Source organism: Mustela nivalis (genome assembly GCF_964662115.1).
Source record: "Mustela nivalis genome assembly, chromosome: 15".
Classification (NCBI taxonomy): domain Eukaryota; kingdom Metazoa; phylum Chordata; class Mammalia; order Carnivora; family Mustelidae; genus Mustela; species Mustela nivalis.
Genome location: NC_139034.1, coordinates 65,779,875 through 65,786,688, shown reverse-complemented (window position 1 = coordinate 65,786,688; position 6,814 = coordinate 65,779,875). Strand labels below are relative to the sequence as shown.

General features: G+C 37.5%; 1 long non-coding RNA gene across 1 annotated transcript in view; it reads left to right on the top strand.

Annotated features, from left to right (window-relative positions):
* The first annotated feature begins 570 nt into the window (after nucleotides 1-570).
* Nucleotides 571-6,814, top strand: part of LOC309849309 — a 166,373-nt gene continuing 160,129 nt past the window's right edge. Inside the window, exon 1 of the long non-coding RNA XR_014303643.1 lies at nucleotides 571-885. This is a non-coding gene — a long non-coding RNA (uncharacterized lncRNA). The remainder of the gene's footprint in view (nucleotides 886-6,814) is intronic.

Sequence of the window (6,814 nt, the reverse complement as noted above, 5' to 3'; positions counted from 1 at the left end):
GACAAATAAATAAAATAAAAAAAAAAAGAAAAAAAAAAAAAGAAAATCTGTGGGACCTGTACCCCTGGGGATAAAAATATATGTTTATAAAAAATTAAAAAAATTAAAATATATATATAAATAAAAAATAAATAAATAAAAAATAAAATCTGTGGAAGAAATAGCTTAACCACACTCAGTGGTGGTTCTTACCCATTCCCAGGCCAGAGCTGCGGGAGTTGCAGATCGGTCTTTCCGCAGTGGGAGGCTTGCTCCAGTCCCCGCAGGGAACCATGAAGAGGCACAGAGGGTACCTGTGCACCTTCAGAGCCGTCTGTGACTTCCGTTTCAGTCGCAGTAAAGTCAGACATTGGGAAATTCCATTGATCCTGAAACTCCTCCTTCGACACAGCTATTTTAGCTGGGCGCAGCTTTTCCCGTTCAATCTCCTCAGGATTTCTGTGGAAAGAAATATGAGGCGTGACCTCCCCTGGGTGCTCATGGGAGACAGTGATGCGCATGTGCACAACTTTCCACGCGGCATCCACGTAAAGGACCGGCTGAGGGAGCTCCCTTGTTGCTCTGGGGGCGTCCCTTCAAATAGTGCAGAGGAGTGTCAAGGTTATACAGAGCTGTGATATGTAGGTTAAGATAAAGTGCTCTTTGCGGAGACAGTGGTTAGCCCTTAAGTAACCACCAGAAGTCGAGTCTGGATCCAGTTAGTGAAATTTCCACAAGTGAAGCAGCCAGTGATAGTAGTAGCTCCAGTGGTAGCAACAAAGGCCAGCTCACCTCGCTGCCACGTATCCCTGGGGCATACAACGCTGACGTCAGCAGGGTTTCCGACGCCATCGACGGCAGGAGTTACCAGCGGGAGCTTCTCTCAGGGTCTCTTCAGGTTTTATGGTATGGATGCCGTTACTTTTACTTTTGTAGATTATTGTTCTGTTTGGAAGTCAAGGTTGGTGCTGCTGAAGTGGGTGTCCGCTGCAAGGAATTTGAGGACATCCTCCTCCATTTGCAGGATATGAAGGATTCCCGACATTGTGAAAGCTTCTGTTTAGGTTAGGGTGGGAAGCCGGGACAACTCCATAGAGACCCTGTGCGTATCTGTTATAGGTTTTTGCTTTATGCTTACCACGAGGCTTACATACACCTTAAAAGCTTAAAGTCCTGGCATTTCATAAAGCCTTTTAGAGGAATTCTGGCAATTCAGGAGGCGGTAAAACCCTATTTTTGGAACTTCTATTACCTTTCATAATTATTAAAATATTCTCTTCTATTTTTTTTTAAAGATTTTATTTATTTATTTGACAGACAAGTAGGCAAAGAGGAAGGCAGAGACAGAGAGAGGAGGAAGCAGGCCCCCCACTGAGCAGAGAGCCTGATGCAGGGATCGATCCCAGAATTCTGGGATCATGACCTGAGCCAAAGGAAGGCAGAGTCTTCAACCCACTGAGCCACCAAGGCGCCCCTTCTCTTCTCTTTTTATACTGTAGGTGATTCCCAAACTCTTTACGTCATCACAGTATGCATGTGATGAGGACATTGTTATTATCTGTGCTATAGAAAAGGTTATTCAGAGGGTAATGATCCGCTGAAGGTAATAGAATTAAACTTGCAAGAGCAAGAAACAGGACCCAAGTCTCCCAAGTTATAATTTGGTATGTTTTGTACTAATAAAACCTACCTAATAATAAATAAATACAATACAATAGTAATATGTGCTCCGCAATATAAAAGCCTACCCAAGAAGTATGTGTGTGTGTGCGCATATGTGTTTGTTAATGGTTTCTTGAGTTCCTGGAACTCCTCAGGACATGGATTTTTAAAACTATGAGGCCAGCCATTCAAATGATTTTTTGTTGTTGTTGTTCAAATGAGTTTTTAAAACAACTAGATTACTCCTATGTTTTACCACACTAATCCACACAGTAACCAAACATTTTATTTTTCAGTTTCTGGAATGATTTCTTATTCTAATAAAGCAATATCATCATGCATAATTCTTATAAAGCAGTATTTTAAAAAGTTAAAAAGTTGCTGTTTGGAAATAAACTTATCTTCTTGACCAGTAAATTTCCTATATTCAAAATAGCTGAAGTGAAGCTTCTAAGTTAGATTAAGAAAAAATGAGTATGCTTTGGTTCTTGTAGCCCAATATTGCAATGCTTATGAAAAGATATATAATCAAAAATATTTTGAGTGAGGAAAACATGGTTCTAGTCATTATTCTGACAATATATTATTTCACACTCACTTGACCCTTGTTGCACTGTCTTTTGCCGGCCACGTCAAAATCCTCCTGTTTTATAGTAAGTTATTTACAAAATTAGCAAATGCTTTGATGCTAATGTAATAAAGGATGTTTTTAAGGCTATTTCACTTATATTGGAACTTCATTTAGAATTACATCCTCAAAGTTCTATTTTGTATTATATTTCATATTCTACAAAATTTTCACGGTTCCCTACTCTTATATCCAAAATGAACTGGGAATGGAAAAGCTATAGTATTTGAAAATAAATGAAAGTGTCACATCCCTAGCATAGCCAAAGTAGTAACTGTTTTTATTCTACCAAGAACAGTTTGTTGTAGTATTTCCAACTCAATTATTTTTACAACAAGGCATTTGAGTGACTTTCAGATAAAATGTAAATTTGGTCAAACTTCTACTGCTTTTCCATTTCCTATCCTTCTACATATATTTCTTTTACTAAATATTGAAACTTTTCAACCACCTTTTTAAACGGTCTGAATTTTTACTTGATAAACAAAATACTTCTTCGATTTATTTACACTAAAGTAATAATAATCATAATAATTTTAGATCTCTGCAAAGAAATAAACTGAACATATTCTTGCTTTAAAAATTGTCCAGGTGATTGATGAAAGTAAAAAGTAAAACTTAGTGCCAAAAATACTAGACAAGAAAGATATTTGATAAGCTCAACTCTTCACTTATGAATGTTCAGTAATTATGAAATTTTTATTTTGGATTTTTAGTTATTTCATTCCCCTGAATGAGGACACATCCATAACATCAGGATATCCCTGAAATAATATATCAGTGAGTATTCAAGGTTATCATAATATTTAAAAATATTAATAAACATAACATGCTGGTCAACATCATGTCATATATAATATTAGCATAAGAAAGATTTGTCATTAAGCTTTGCTCTGTTAAATAATTGGTGGGGTAGCAGGAGTTGTCCCTGCTTTCATTTAGGTTCTAGCATTAACTATAAGGCTCTTTATTTTTTGCCTTCCTTCACATAGTAAGATAGCACAGAGCTCCTAATGTTCCTGCAGAGACTTTTAACATGCATTACTTCCACTTAAATGTTCTTCTTAAGAGTCACTCCCATACAGGAGACTATAAAAAAGAATATTACCCACAAGAACATGACCACCATGACTAACTCCAATTTAACAAGAGAGTTGGACTCATCATGTCCTACATTCTAGGTTATCTAAGCTTCCGCAAACAACTCAACCTTCCCAAATTCCTTAACATCTAGACACGGTGACCAGCACTTTGGTCTCTATGCCTTCTCATAATATAACTTGGTTGCTGTCTGTTTGCAGCCATCTACTCCCTTCTGTATTTCTCTTCATTCAGTGAAGATTAAGTACGTTTAGTTGTATTTTTTTAAGATTTTATTTATCTATTTGACAGAGATCACAAGTAGGCAGGCAGGCAGAAAGAGAGGGGAAAGCAGGCTTCCCACTGAGCAGAGAGCCCGATGTGGGGCTTGATCCTAGGACCCGGAGATCATGACCTGAGCCGAAGGCAGAGACTTAACCCACTGAGCCACCCAGGTGCCCCAATTTATTGTATTTCACCAATTGTATATTTCATCATTTATGATCATTCAATATAAATATATAATCTATTCTCCATACTTTCTTGACCTTCGTCCTTCTAACGAACTTTTCTTCCACCTTACCTCAGGTATTCTAATTGCTACAACTGAATTTTTTTTTAATTTATTGATTTTCAGCATAACAGTATCATTATTTTTTCACCACACCCAGTGCTCCATGCAATCCGTGCCCTCTGTAATACTCACCACCTGGTACCCCAACCTCCCTCCCCCCCGCCACTTCAAACCCCTCAGATTGTTTTTCAGAGTCCATAGTCTCTCATGATTCACCTCCCCTTCCAATTTACCCCAACTCCCTTCTCTCTAACTCTCCATGTCCTCCATGCTTTTTGTTATGCTCCACAAATAAGTGAAACTGATAATTGACTCTCTCTGCTTGACTTATTTCACTCAGCATAATCTCTTCCAGTCCCATCCATGTTGCTACAAAAGTTGGGTATTCGTCCTTTCTGATGGAGGCATAATACTCCACAGTGTATATGGACCACATCTTCCTTATCCATTCATCCGTTGAAGGGCATCTTGGTTCTTTCCACAGTTTGGCGACTAGCCATCAGGGAGATTCAAATTAAAACTACATTGAGATATCACCTTACACCAGTTAGAATCGCCAAAATTAGCAAGACAGGAAACAACATGTGTTGGAGAGGATGTGGAGAAAGAGGAACCCTCTTCCACTGTTGGTGGGAATGCAAGTTGGTGCAGCCTCTTTGGAGAACAGTGTGGAGATTCCTCTAGAAATTAAAAATAGAACTTCCCTACGACCCTGCCATTGCACTCCTGGGTATTTACCCCAAAGATACAGATGTAGTGAAAAGAAGGGCCATCTGTACCCCCAATGTTTATAACAACTGAATTTTTAAATAGCAGTAATAGAGCCACCTCCTGAATCTCAAATTGTTATCCCCCTAACTAGCACCTTCTATCTTTATAGTTTAATCATTCAAATATCTTGATTCTAAAATTTTATTAGACTCTTCCATAACCTACAATCTACTGACCTTTTCATTTTTCATCAACCTCTCTGCTTGTAGGTCTTAGAACAAATTGCCAACATCTGTAATTATCCCCTTGCACATACAAGTTTGCTCTCCCTCCCTCAATTAAACTCTTGAAACCGGGGTTGTGGACTATAGCCACACTTGAATTAAACATCCTGTCTTGCAATGCAGCATGTAAATATAGCTGGGGATACACGTGCACGTGCACACACACACACACACACACGCTGTGCATACACACACCTTTCATTAATCAACCTAACTCTCAAGTGGGAGCTCCTATACTTAATCTATCAATTGCTTTTTCCTCCTTTTCTGTGAAACTAATTCCTCAAGTCTTCTCAGTCCTGAATCCGTTGACAGTTCTGTTTCTTACACAAGTGAGCTAATTCAGGCAATCAAGAAATTTCCCACATCTACCCCATACCAAATTTGTCATACTTACTTATTCTATCTTTTCCTCTGTTATACTGGATGACTTATAAATGTTTCCATCCAAGGCCAGAGTCTTCATGTGTGCATTTGAATCCTACTTGTGCACCTATATAAGAAATTACTATTTGCAAGTTTCTCTTTTTTCCTGAATAGCAATTCACATCAACATTAGGAAACACCGTAATATTTCACACAAAGCTAATGAACAAACAACACTCTCAACCCAACGTCTCCCTCCAGTTGCCACTATACACTTTTCTGTGCTTTCGTGTTGTAGTAAATCATCAAAAAAGAGTATTCTACTCAAATTTTCTTCCTTTTTCTCCTATTGAAATCTCTTAAGTCCGGGCCAGTCAGATTCTTGACCCTACCAAATAGTAGAAAGAAGTCCAGTCATCTCCACTATGCCAGTCTAATGACCATTTTCACTCTACAGCTCATTCATTTATTAGCTGCATTTGATATAGTTTTGTTTTCTGTGATACCACTTTCTTTTTGATGTCATGTTACTACAGTGATCATTATAAATATTTATATGTATTCTTTTGTCTCCCCAAAAATCTGAATTCTACGATAACCCAAGATGATTTAGCATATTCTTTGTATATTTTCTCTTCCTAATTGTTTTAATAGAATTTATTTTTTAGAGTAGTTTTAGGTTCATAGCAAAATTAAGAGGAAGTTATATAGATTTCCTATATATCCCCTGCCCTCACATGCATAGTATTCTTTGTTATCAACATTCCCTACCAGAGTGCTAAGTTTGTTATAACTGACAAGTCTATGTTAACACATCTTAATTACTTCAAATCAACTCTTAATTTTATACAGGCTATGGATATGGATATGGAGATTTTTTTTCATGCATTCCTCATTAAAGATCATGCAGAGTATTTCATTGCCATAAAATTTTTCTGCACCCTAGCAATTCACCTCTTATCCCCACCCAATCCCCGGCAATCACTGATCTTGTTATTGTCTCTATAATGTCACATAGTTGGAATCATACAATATATAGCCTTTTCACATTGGCTTCTCTCACTTAGTGATGTGCATTTACGTTTTCTCCATATCATTTCATGGCTTGATAGCTCATTTCCTTTCAGTTCTGGGTAACATTCCGTTGTCTGGATGTACCACAGTTTATCTGCTCACCTACTGAAGGACATCTTGATGTTTTTGTGTGAGCGTAAGTTTTAACTCCTTTGGGTAAATATCAAGATATCCATAGATGGATCTTACAATAAGAGTCTTTTTAGTCTTGTAAGAAACCTCCAAATTGTTTTCCAAAGTGGCTGTACCATTATGTATTCCTGCTAGCAATGAACAAGAGTTCTTGTTGCTCTACATCCTTGCCAGCGAATGATATGTCACTGTTTTGGATTCCGGCCATTCTAATAGGCATGTAGTAGTATTTCGTGGCTATTTTAATTTATATTTTTCTAACAGTATATCATGTGGAATATCTTTTCATATATTTATTTGTCATCTGTATATCTTCTTTGGTGA